General features: G+C 42.2%; 1 protein-coding gene across 2 annotated transcripts in view; it reads right to left on the bottom strand.

The window, feature by feature from the left end:
* Positions 1–14,006, bottom strand: part of LOC121329286 (metabotropic glutamate receptor 2-like) — a 43,742-nt gene that overhangs the window by 17,417 nt on the left and 12,319 nt on the right. The window lies entirely within an intron of this gene.

Here is a 14,006-nt window from a genome sequence, read left to right as displayed (position 1 = left end):
GCATCATAATAAGAGCCACAGTATCTGGCTATCTTAGATTTTATACAGGGCTATTTATTACATGACTGTGGACTGATTTCTAGCCTGTCAAAAACTGTCATTCTAGAATTGCCTTAATTTAAAAACAACTGTGCCTCTGACAGTCTAGCACACCAGCCAATTACTGCATGTGTCAGTCACATTGGGAGTATACTGCTGTATTATTGTGAACACATAATGCTCTGCCACATGTCTTATGATTATACTTTCAATATTACAACTCCTCCAAACCTGCTTTACTCTGTCATTCCCCAAATCAAGTCAAATAACATCAATAAACTGGCTGGCACTCTATCGCTGCTCACTGGAGCTGAGTTGTAATACTTTCTAATAAAGGAACGCAGATGGCAGGCTGAATGCTGCCTTCAACCTTTGCGATTGAGCTTGTTGGTGGTCTGTTTATATTGCAGGTCAGCAGCTGTCTGATCTCATATCCTAATCATTTTATTAATTTTTTTTTCCCATAACTCTGATTAAGTTACAAGGTTTTTTTTTTTTCAAACAAGGTTGAACTATTTCTGCTTTTATTGCTTTTTCCTTCTCTTTTTCTGTTCTTTTTTTCACAAAAATAATGCTTTAGAATGGGAGCATTCATGTTCTAATAGCAGTTCTTGAACCAATAAGGGCAAATATTTAGCAGTAAGCTTTTATAAAGTCCAATGCCTTCCCAAGGCCACCATATAAGTCTCCAGGGTTCATCTGGTGAATTCCATATTAAAATAATGTTTAACATTAGCGCACATGCACCACACAACAAAATATTTTTCAGGTGAAATATTACTATCCTCTCACTTTGAAGGAAAGACGAAAGCCAGAACATGATCTCTCTAGTCAGTAATTTACCAGAAGCCCATCAAGAAGGACTGAAATGTCAACAGCATAGCACAATGTCAAATCATTCTATACATCTTTCGCCAACATGTTCATTTTTTAATAAACCCTATTACTGTGATTTTTAATAAACCTGTATATGTATATAACCAGTGACCAGCAGTCTGACTAGGATATGACACAGAACACCAGCCACTGAAAACCAGGACAACTAGCAGTCCTGCACTGACAGGAAAACTGTGAATTTCAGGACTTCCCAGCATGAACTGAGATGGCAGAGCAGGGAAGAGGGGACATAAATATTTAACCTCTGGAGGGCATTGAGAATGCTCTGCAGATTGGTGTAGAGTTCTTGTTACTGTTGGTTCACCGCTTTAAATCCTTGCCTCAGTGTCCTCAATATGCTTTGATTTCTTGATGATTTATAATAATGTTTTAGATTATGTGGTTATAATGTTATAAGTGTTAATGTTATTATTTCTGTAAATCCCTGTTGAGCAATGCAGCTTTTAAGGTGTTATATGGCGCATTTAATGGATTTCATGTTCAACTTATTAAACTTTGTAGAAGAATGACAGAGACTACTGGAATGCAACATCAGAGGAAATAAGGCAGATAAAACAATAGGTTGCGGATGCAACCCCAGTTCCCTGAAAGAGAAAATAACCATCAAGGTATGGGACATTGCTGTCAGGCAGTAGGGATTGGTTGAGCTTTATAGCAAAGCTGCCAATAGGCCTTTGCGCGAGCTGACGTGTAAGCCCACCCCCCTGGGAGCTTACTATACGCAGCGCACGGAGACTCTCTTCCTCTTTTGCTCTTCAGGCCGTGAAGGCTTCCGGAGCGACCTCGCGGCTTGATGGTTATATTCTCTTTCAGGGAACCGGGGTTGCATCCGCAACCTATCGTTCCCTTTCAATTCGAAAATAATCATCAAGGTATGAGAACAGTGTACCCAAGCCGTCGCGAGGGAGGATTCTCGGCAGTAGGACAGACTTACGTCATAACGCAACTGCGTAGGAAATACATCTAGGCATATGCGGAGCTGCACCTCAGCGTCTATGCTTGCAATAACACCTGTCCTAAGGTGGAGTAGTAAACACCATATTGGCATCCTGAGGTGCTATAGAGTGTAGTACAGATGCTCCAAATAGTGGAGCAGAGGAATCCAGTACGTTTAATCAGTAAAACCTCATAAAAGTATACGATGTAGCCCAACTGGCTGCCGCACAAATGTTAGACACCGGCACCCCTCTAAACAGAAAATAGGAGGCACTTTTTTACACAGAGAATTGTGAGGGTCTGGAATCAACTCCCCAGTAATTTTGTTGAAGCTGACACCCTGGGACCCTTCAAGAAGCTGCTTGATGAGATTCTGGGATCAATAAGCTACTAACAACCAAACGAGCAAGATGGGCCGAATGGCTTCCTCTCGTTTGTAAACTTTCTTATGTTTTTATGTTCTTATGTTCTTAAAGAGGGCCCAGGATGTCGCCATATCCCTAGTGGAATGCGTCTTCAACTGCCCTGGTGGCGGAAGGCCTGCAGATTCATAAGCTAATTTAATAGCATCCACTATCCAATGGGAAAGGCGTTGTTTAAACAACAGCTGACCCAAGGTCTTAGAACCATGGCATATGAACAATTGTTCTGTTTGCCTCACAGTCATTGTACGGTCAGTATAACACCTCAATGCCCACACGGGGCAGAGCATGTGAAACCGTTCTTCCTCTGAGGAAGAAAAAGGAGGAGGATGGAACGCCATCAATTCGACTGGCTGGTTCATATGAAACGGGGGTATGACCTTAGGTAAAAAGGCTGGATTTGGGCGCATGGAGACCTTAGAACAGTCTCCTGCGAAACGAGTACATGATGGATGCACTGACAGTGCATGTAACTCGCTGACGCGTTTGGCTGATACCACTGACAGCAGAAACGCAGTTTTAATAGACATGAGCTTCATATCCACGTCAAGGCTCCAATACGGTAAACTAGTCATTCTTGGAGGTTGCAAGCGTCTTGCGCCCTTGAGGAACTGCGATGCCAGAAAATGGCAACCCGGTGATAACCCGTCAATGTGTATATGGCAAGCTGATATGGTGGCTAAATACATTTTAAGTGTAGAGAGAGATTTCCCTTGATCTAACAGTTTCTGTAGAAACTATAATATCACTGCCATAGGACAAGATATTGGATCATGGCCCCTCGCCAGACACCAATCTTGGAACAATTGCCACTTGTACGTATCCTGCGACCTAGTAGAGGGCACTGTAGCCCTTGAAATCACTGTAGGTTGAAATCACTGCCGTCGAGAGCCCTAAGGCTGACAGGTGCTCCCATTCAGGAGCCAAGCCCATAGCTGCATGAACTTGGGGTTCGGGTGCCAAAGCCGTCCTCCGGCCTGGGACAATAGGTCCACTCGCAGGTGAAGCTCCCGCGGTTGACCATGCAGTAACTGCACCAGGCTCGGAAACCATATCCTCCGAGGCCACCGAGGAGCGACCAGGATCACTGTCGCTTGCTCTACCCTGACCTTCTCTAAGAAGGCGGGGAGCATCGGAATCGGTGGAAAAGCACACAGGAGACCTGGCGCCCATGGATGAGCCAGTGCATCGACTCTTAGGGGACTGTCCGGGTCCCTCACCGAGAACCATAGGGGGCAGTGCGTGGTCTCTCGCGAAGTGAAGAGATCTACTTGCGTTATGCCGAACCATCCCCAAACGCGCCCTACCACCTGAGGGTGGAAACGCCATTCCCCTGCAAGAGGGCCTCCTCTGGATAGGTGAACCGCGTGCAGAGAGGTCAAACAACCCTGCTACCATTGGCGAAGGCGGGGGGACCGTAGGCTGCCCTGGCAGTTGATATACACCACAACCTTGGTGTTGTCTGACCGCACCAACACGTGCTTGTCTAGAAGCACCAGCAAGAAGTGCCAGAGGGCGAGATCCACTGCTCTGATTTCCAGAGAATTGATGTGGGCTGACCTCCAGGGTCCAGACGAGCCAGTCGTCCAGATAGTTCAGCAGTCGGACGCCTTGAGCCTGCAAGGGAGCAAAAATGGCATTCATGCATTTGGAAAAGGTTCGAGGAGCTAGTGACAGGCCGAATGGGAGGACACAGAACTCGTACACCCTGCTCTGGAATGTGAAACGCAGATACTTCCTGTGACCCGGGCAGAGGGGAACATGAAAGTACGCATCTGTCAGGTCCACGGTGGTGAACCAGTCACCGTGTCGGATTGACTGGATGATGTGCCTGTGCGTAAGCATCCTGAACGATAACCGCTTTAGGTATTTGTTCAGTACTCGCAGATCTAAAATAGGGTGGAACCCGCTGTCCTTTTTGGGCACTAGGAAGTATTTGGAATAGAACCCCTGGTCGATCAGAGCAGGGTCTACTTGTTGAACGGCACGCTTCCTGAGCAGTGCCTGTATTTCCACATTCAGAGCTGAGGACTGAACCAAGTCCTTCACTGCAGTTACAACCACCTCCCTGAAGGGGGGAGGCTTTAACCAGAACTGAAGGGTGTACCCGGTGGATATAGTCTTGCGCACCCAGATGTCGTTGGTGCATTTTTGCCAGATGGACTGCTGCCCCATCATAACCTCCATGAACTGAGACACCTTGGAGGTTAACTCCACCACCCCCGACCTGTCTCTGTATCACCTATCGCGACGAGGGGAGCGAGAGCGTCCTCTGCGTCGAGGCGATCTGGAGGGCGACCTAGACTCCCGACGAGGGCGTACCCTAGAAAGGGAGGGGCTGCATGCCCGAGCGTGTCTGGTGGGGGACCTCTGACCAGCTGTAATCTGGGAGGCCGGGCTCATGGAAAGCTGCAGCCGCCCTGGCAGGGCTGAAATGGTGTGGGAAGATCCCGAGGAAGGAGAGTGCCCACCCACTGATTTCTTAGCCCTTTATCGAAGGGTGCGTGTCTGGAAGCCAGCACAAAGGTGGCAAAAGGCCCTATCCTCCAGCGCAGATGTGGCGTGCTCTGGTCCGAGACATTCCACGCAATCATCATGTGGGTCACTGGCAGGCAGCTTTGGCTGACAGGACGTGCAGCGGTGGAAGCACAACAAACATCGAAGGTGCGTAGAGCACCAAGCGTCGAGCGTCGAGAGCCGAAGCGCCGAGCATCGAGCGTCTAGCATCAAAGTGCCGAGCATCGAGCGTCTAGCATCGAAGTGCCGAGCGTCAAGCGTCAAAGCAACAACGCATCGAGCAGGTAGCGTCGAAGCGCCGAGCGTCGAGCGTGTAGCGTCAAAGTGCTGAGCGTCGAGCATCAACGTGTAGCGTCAAAGTGCAGAGCACCGAGAGTCGAAGCGGCGAGCGTCGAGCGTCAAATCGGCAAGCGTAGAGCGTCGAAGCGCCGAGCAGCGATGCCCCGAGCGTCGAGCACTGAGGTGCGCGTGTCGAGCACTGAGCACCGAGTCCCAAGCGCGGAAGCGCTGCACCAAGCGCCGAAGCGCTGACGCCACGCGGAGTGCGAGTACCGAGCGTTGAGATGCTAGCACAAGACGCCTAAGTGTCAGCTGACCCGTAGAGCGGAGACGCTAGTGCTGGTACAGTGTCTGATGAATACTTACCTAGGTGCTATGGGACTAATATGTGTATGGTGGTCATCTTCTTAATGGTGAAAAAAGGGATTTTTTAATTTTTTTTTATTTGGGACATTGCAGCAAGTGCTTAGTGACTGCATGAGCCACTGTAGGGCAGGCCGTACAGCTACCACGCGGTGGGGAAACACACAGCAGTGGAAAGATTTATATAGGGCTGCAGAGCAGACTCCACACACACGCGGTCTAGCCAAAGGCAAGACCGAGGCTGCAATGCGCGTCCTAAACAAATATATATATATATGAGAGTAAACCATGAGAGTAAACAAAACGCGATGCCGAAGCAAAGCGTGAAGGAATATATAAAGTAATATATAAATATATATACACAATTATATAAACCAAAATACCAATAATAAGCGCAACGGAAATAATCTCGGAGAAGGGGCAAAAACCAGTTTCTCAAACCTAAGCTTAATGAGTACAGTCAGTGCAAAGCTCTAGTACCTACCGCTACCGATGCTGAAGACTCTATGCTATGGTTTTATATCTTTTAGAAAACCAATTTAGGCACAGGTAGGATTATTATTAGGTTATTTTTCTTTTCAGAATTAAAAATCACTATAAGTAAATACCCTAATAAAATGTAAGGATTTCTCAAAATCACATCTTGAAATAGGTATTGCGTGGATGAGCTTTATCTATAAGAACCCCAGCATGGTGCAATGGAGTGCTGTTTATTCTTCTGCAATGCAACTGGGAGAATAGATTGAAACACCTGTAATAGAACTAAGAGATAAAACCACTGCGGGCAGCCTGGAAGGCACTAGTTTGAAAGGTGTTAAAGCTACAGATCTGTACGTCCTCAATGATTTACTGTTCTTTAATCCAAGTATAGAAAATGTAGTCCACAAAATGGTAAACACATGATGGAAACATGATAAAGGACAAAACAGCAAAGTAATTCAAACACATTTATGGTAAAGCATGGTAATAAATAAATAAATAAATAAATAAATAAACTTGGGAAATTATGATAAATCACATATAAATATTTGTAAACTGCCGTGTGACATAACCATACTAAACAGAGGTAATTTATCAGATTTGCCTTGCTCAAAATTACTGGTGCAGACTTGTAAAAAGTAGATTCAGGTTTTATACATTATATGGTTAAAGGACAGTGTGGCAGGGAAGAAGCCCAGTTGCTGTGAACAATGTGTGTGTGGTAATGTAAGGTTGGCATGGATGGGGTTAAATCTATCCTTGCCAGCAATCACAGGTGTGGCCATTCCCCAGTTAGGCAATTGATGCTAATTGGGGAGTGGCCACATGTATATAAGGAAGGAGAACCCCTTTGTTTGAAGAAGGTGTTTGTATTGTATTGTATCTGTAGAGAAGGCTAATGCATAAATTTCAGCTTTCTGTCTCTGGGTCTCATTTCTGCCTTTTGTGGCATACAGCAGACAACAGTGCCACTCTAATTGGCTGAAAGATCCAAGGGACAATGGGACAGATTTATAAATTTTGTAGATTTAATATTTTAGAATATAAATATTGATGTACTTCTGTTACAACAGTTACTCAGTTCTCAGACACACACACACACACACACACACACACACACACACACACACACACAGTTGAGCTTTTTCCCTTCAGTACCATTACTGGCAGCTTTAGAAAAATCATATCACTTTATTAGCAAATTCCTGTCCATCATGCCACATAATATTGGTATAGCATTAGTGGCATCCAGTTGTTGAAAAGGTGCTCCATATTTTAGTTTGCTGCCTAGCAAAATTCCCCTGCTGGTTAATTAAATACTAACTTAATTGCACACTGATATAATTTACTGGCATTTTTATTGGGTAAATAACACTGGAGGTTACATGTCTCAGTAAGGCGTTAGGTAGGCTCACTAACACAGCATGAATCGTTTCTAATTGCATCCCCAAGAGCCACAAAATTAATAATAATACATTTTTTAAAAATCCAGCTGCTTTGCTGGCAGTGTGTACTCCTGTAGCATGTAAACCAGGTACATGGATAGTACTTCAAGCTTTGTGGATCATTGTGTGTGTGGATGCAGCATGTTAAATTTTCAAAACAGACTCTGTCGTTTCCTAGTTAGTTTGTTCTTGTCTAACCTTGTTTCCATGGAAACCTGCCAAGATAGAAAGGAGACGTGTAAAAACAAGTGTACTTATCTGGAGTTCTACCCTGTGGCTCGACAGACGACTGTGCTTGCCTGCAGGAGTCAATGCGTTGCATTCACACCAATATCACTGGTTGCATTTTCTGCATTTTCTGTTTTAAGAACAGTCTGTTTCCCAATAGTACTAAAGGTTTTTGTTGAGTCTTGCCACTGGTAGTAGAAGCGTTGTGCAATGTGACAGCTGAATTGCTCAGAGCATTTGATTCCACTTATTTAAATCCTTATGGAATGTTCCAGTAACCTCCAGGGTGCCCTCAGTATCCACGCTTGATTTTGCAAGATTTTCATTATTTTTAGTTGACCGATGAAAAGGGTATTTGACTTTTGCTTTAAGAGAAATATTAAATTGACGAAATTTAATATGAAATAAAATATAATATTTTAAATAAAAAAGGTAAAGTGAAACATTTAGCCACAGTGTTTAATTTTGTTTTGCAAGCAGCGTTACCATTGAAAATCAATTTAAATTAATAATTGATGTTATGTTATAACAGCACGCCTCAGTAATATCTGATTTAACATCATTACATGTGCTCTAAAATCCCACAGGCTGCGACATATACATTTGTTCGTTGTTGGCTCCACGCCCAAATCAGTTCTATAGGTTACTCTTTAATCATATTTTCACATATTGACACCAGATTAATAAAGATAGACACCCTATTTTCAAATTAGTTAAATGTATGCACCCGATATCTAGCTTCCCATGTAACTGCCATAGTCAAATGTTGCAATTGTGTATACTGTTTGTATTAAGTGTTTTCTTTTCAGTAGATATTGGTGTGGGAATGTACATATATTTTTGGCTGGAGCAACTTTGGATCAATCTCTCTGATAACAACTTCAATCTTATAATTTCATTAGTGTTTTTTTCCTCATTGAATACCAAGCTGGTTTAATATTTTGGTGACTGACCTGAATACCGGTAGCAGCATCTACATTACAGCCTGGAAGAATGAGTCCAGCATTTAATTATAATGAGTTTCCTAACCTTTAGTGATTAATTACTTTGCATTCACAGAACAAAATATCAAATACACATTTGTTTTAAGATAGTCTTGCTCATAATGGTGTAAGGAATAATGGCTGTAAAGATCTATTGATGTTGAAATTAGAAATGCCTCCTTAAATTCTGTCTGAGGTCATGGTCTTGTTTAATTAAGAAAGAAACAAACAACTAGCAGTACTGTATTTACCCACAATGCACCATCTTGTTGTCATCTTGTCAATATTTTGAGCCGTCATGCCTTTAGGTAATTATAAATTGCTTTCTTTTTTTTTTTGTGAGTCATAATGAGATTGATCCTTGCTTAAGTTTACTGATCTTAAACTTTAAAGACTAAATAGCTTAAAATCTATAAAGACTTGAAACTGTTAATTCACTCATGCTATTTTAAAACTGTACTGTTCAACCAAATTCCTATTTAAAGCCCATATGGTCACCTCTGACTAAATGTTCTGCATTTTATTTATTACAATTATATCATACATGTATGCATAGGAACAGCCATAATAAATTATTCTGTCCAAAAAAAAAAACCCACAGGGTAAAGCCATGGTCCAGTGGTGTGCAGGATGAGTCGTGCAGTCAGGGGAGTGCAGGTTCGCTTCCTGGTTGCACAGTGTTGCCAGTTTTCTGTGGGGATTCTACAGGGAGTATTGCATTGGCTTTGGCTTTCCAGAGGGTTATTGAAGCAAAATCCGCAGATCTAAAACCGACCCTACTGGCCAGGATCCTTACGACATCCGCCCTTGAGCTCCTGGGTATAAACAGACCATTGACTTGCTCAGGGGATCAGAGGATTGTGGGGAATTGAATTTTCAGCCATTAGATCAGACATTATATTCTACAGTCTAAATACAAATAATCGGATCAGACACAACTAAACAATTTACATCATGCAAACCAATCTGTAGTTGCTGGACACTTCTAAGTTATGTTTTATATATCACTTATAGTCACCTGCCATAGGTATTTAATACATCACCTGGACCATCCCACCAATAGCAGATTACAGCAGAGATTCTGGAGATCCAATTTCAAAAGAAGGGTACAAAGCCAATTGAAAGGGTATGGCTGATATTGTTATTACTAGGCTAAAACATGACTCTTATTATGCACCACTATCATACAGACATCCATATTTACATAATACACACAACAAAAGAGAATTGTCCAGCTTTTGCACCAGTTGAATTCTGAATTAGTTCCCCCCTGGGGGGCTGTTAGCAAGGTTTTCTGCAGTAATTGCTGGTGTTAAATTCAGTTTGGGCACCAGCCAGACAGTGTGTAAAGAAATCCAAGCCTAATTACAGTATTTCCAGCCCTACATGCCATGGGAGAGGAGAGGGATGGGGCTGTCAGGATGTAGGAGAGAATAGAGGGGGAGTAAACAGTCACAATGTGAGGGGATGGGACCAACTTTACAGCTCTCTCATGAACTGTAAGGGAAGGTTTGGCACTCCAAAGGGAATAAATATTTTACTGACCATTAAGGTTCAATCTTCTTTTTTTTTTTTTTTTTTTTAGACTGTACATAGTCCATTTAGTTACGTGAACATATGATGAGTGTGTTTTGAGACCAGACTAAATAAATGTCAAAAAATACATCTAACTGTGAGTTTCCATCAAATGTTGGACATACTGTAGTATAAGAACAGTCAAAAGGTTTACAGTTGTTACTAAATCATATTTAAAGTTACAAGGACAATGGTTTTCAGCACTTCACCTAACAATATTTCACAATATCACAATAAGGGACAATGACAACAATTATGGCTTGTTGAATAGTACCATAATGGTAACATTTTCAGATATTGATATACCAATAGACGAGTGATATCACAACTATATGAATTCATGTGCACAGGTAATCCATTGCAGTACGATAGTATCACATCAGTACAAATGTGCAATATTTGTTCCAAATCCATTGTGTGGCTACAGCTTGCAAAGCTATGTTCCTCTAACGGGCTTGTAGGGTTTCTTCACCGTACCGTAATAGAATCCCAGTCCTCCAGGGTCCTTCAGATACCAGTAGCACCCATCCAGCACTTGGTTGTGTCAATATCACACATTCGATGAGATGTTTAGCAGAACCCAGATTCAGAGATTAAAAATCACGAACCCACCACCCTGCCACTCATCTCGCAATCATATCAGCCAAAAGAGGTCAATAAATTACCATATCCTTGGATTAGATAATTATGAACCTTGCTTCTGTTTTGCATGTGATTGAGCGTTTCACATGAGGACCGGGTGCCTGAGCTGAGTTTTATTTATTCATTTTTATTCAAATTGTACAAAGCTCGACTTAAAAGGTTGTGATTTTTTCACGGGGATGGTGCTGTAGAAATGTAGCCCTTTTAGTGAATTGACCCTGTCTATAAAAATACCTTTCACCACAGGATTCCGGTTTGAAAAATCTTTTAGCTCTCTGCTGTATCTGAAAACGTGCTGTGTTCTGCAATCTCCAAAATCTTCACCGGCAGTCTAATCTGTATTATTCTCTCAGAAAGAAGGTTCAAACACAGAAGCTACCTTCACATGCTTTGAAGCCTAACTTGATGAGGTTCTGATGTTAACCAATGCATTTGTTCCACTAGACAGGGTTGAGACACAATATGACAATCACTTGCTTCTCTCTCTCTCTCTCTCTCTCTCTCTCTCTCTCTCTCTCTCTCTCTCTCTCTCTCTCTCTCTCTCTCTCTCTTCGAGAATAATTTACTAAATTAAATTATAATCTCATTAAGAAAAAGAAAAACCAGCCTTGTAAAGTTGAAGTCGCATTTTAAAACCTGGGCCGTTGACAACTGAAAGCAGATATTCATTATATAAAAAAGGATATTACTTTGAATGAAAAGAGTTCCATTTCTATTTTAATTGGTATAAGTTATTGTTTGACTATGTAACGACATGGAACGAGATTTAGATATATAAATAATTGTATTTCATACATACTATATCAGTAGCAATCAGACTGCACCATGCACATATGCATAGTAATAAAATAAAAGGATATGATTTAAAAAACATGTAACAGTAGGTATATTACTATATTTTACAGACAACTTATTTGTTGAAGCATTCATTTGAGAAGCAATGAATCTGGCTAGGGCTGCAAAACTGTCAATCTGTTTGAGTGGTTTCAATCAAATTTCTAAGGATATAAGCCACTCTGGTGGAAAAGGTATTAATATATGGTAATACCTGGAGATGGAAGGCATATGAGAGCCGTTGCCTTGGTAAATTGTTGATCTTTAAGGGAGGGTTGAGCTGGGGAAAAAGGCTCCATATTAAATAGCTGGGTTCGTGAGAATTGCTGAAAGCTTCTAGAAATGAACAGACATGGCTGTCTTAATAAGATTGCACTGCCTATGAAGAAATATTCTGGGGGGAATCAGAGTCAGCATGCTAATGGAAAAAGGTGTTCTACGCGGGAGTAGGATTTGAGATGCATTGTCAGAAAGCCATATGTGGCAAATTTGTTGAGGCCTAGGGTCAAATCTGCATGTGATCCTGTCAGCAAATCTGAATTAAGGGTAGAGATGTGTGGGCAGGGAAATATCCACTTACTAGTATCAGTTAATGACATCCTTTTAACATCCCTTAAGTTTTCTTTGTTCACCCTTAATCATTCGTAAAAAATGTATGTGCAATGCTGCTTAACATTTAAATGCCCAAACTAAAAATTCCAATGCATAGTCACGTGTAAAATTCCCCATTTGTATATATAGGATCATTTCTCTAAACTTAGTTAAGATCTATAATCCGCGTACTTCTGTGTTATGAAAAACTAAGCCTATGCAACATGATCTAATATTAATACTACAGTAGTATTATGTTTTTATATGGTCTGTTGAGAAACGTTGTAATATATATATTTTTTTTAAACTAGAGACTATCCTTATCTGTGTTACATTGGATTCATTAAAGAACCATCCCTTTGGTTTATTAGATGGTCATATACATTACAAACTTGGAATGACTCAAGCTGAACAGTCCCTGTACACTGGATATGACAGCTCCAAGCAAGCTCAAAGCCAGGTAAAGACATGTTTAGAGAAAAATGATAACTCATTAGAGACACAACAGAACCCTAAACTATTCAAAATGATTGAAAGCATAATAAAACACTAAGAGAAATGGAAAAATCTATCCAATACACAAAAGGCCATCTGAGTTAAAATTAATGGGTCACTAATAAAAGAGGGTTTTACTGTGTATTCTATAAAAAATGTGTGTAAAATAAGAAATTCACCAGTGAGCTATTTTACACTGAGTACTGGAAGACTACACAGCTCTGTTGTGCCCTAAAGACTTGTATAGATGTAAATTAGAGGGGACAACAGAGTAAAATATTGACTTGTTGGTAGTTTTCATATGCATTTAGTTGATCTTCCTAAGTCAAAGTTCTCTCATGGATGAATCTTTGGAGAGATGAAAAAAATTAAATGAAAATGTAATTTACAGCAAATGCCTAGCAAGAACAGATTACGTTCCATACGAAGGAACTGATATCAATGTAATGTCACGCCTCTCTCTCCTTTGCAATTACTGGTATTCTATTTGGAGTCTTATAATTTCAAGCACAGTATTTTACACTTGACTGCACAGGTGTTCCCCGCTAAACAGAAAGGAGGGGAGAGTAAGATCTGTTCTAAATAGAATGTTGTGCGTTGTTTTAAATTATACATTGCCTGCATCTTCAGACCTGTCTTCAATTTAATAGAGGTCTGAAGCAATCAGGCGAGCTCCATCTGGGGGGGTGGGGGGGGGGGGGGGGGGGGGGGGGGGGGGGGGGGGGGTGGGGGGGGGGGGTGGTTGGGGGGGGGGGGGGGGGGGGGGGGGGGGTGGGGGGGGGGGGGGGTGGGGGGGGGGGGGTGTGGGGGGGGGGGGTGGGGGGGGGGGGGGGGGTGGGGGGGGGGGGGTGGGGGGGGACCCAAGCAGAATTATTGCTGTAACAAATGCGGCAAAGTGGGTGTCATCTCCACCCGTGTGCTGAGCTTTGGAGTACAGATGTACTTCCAAATGCCTTTCTTTTGTTTTCAACATTATACAACCCCCCCCCCCTTTATGCTTTATGCGGTCAGCCTCTATACTGTATTGTGCTTGTTTTGGTAATCTCCTGGCGGCAATTGACTTCTTTTGTAATCATTTGCTTTTTCATCAATAGTGTGCAACTGTATCCTGCTGATCCTGAACCAAAGATTTGAAAAAAATTCTCAAGAATTCTTTCAATCTTCCATCTTACATATTAGCACATCCACTCTCAGCCATAAAGTAGTGTAAACATACAGTTAGCTGTTAACAGTGAATATAAGCACAGCCGCTGTTCCAAACCTTCCATCTTTCTAATAAG

The sequence above is a fragment of the Polyodon spathula genome, chromosome 16 (assembly GCF_017654505.1).
Source record: "Polyodon spathula isolate WHYD16114869_AA chromosome 16, ASM1765450v1, whole genome shotgun sequence".
NCBI classification, from domain to species: domain Eukaryota; kingdom Metazoa; phylum Chordata; class Actinopteri; order Acipenseriformes; family Polyodontidae; genus Polyodon; species Polyodon spathula.
Note: the sequence above shows the minus strand (reverse complement) of the source record. Positions and strands in the feature narration are given on the sequence as shown.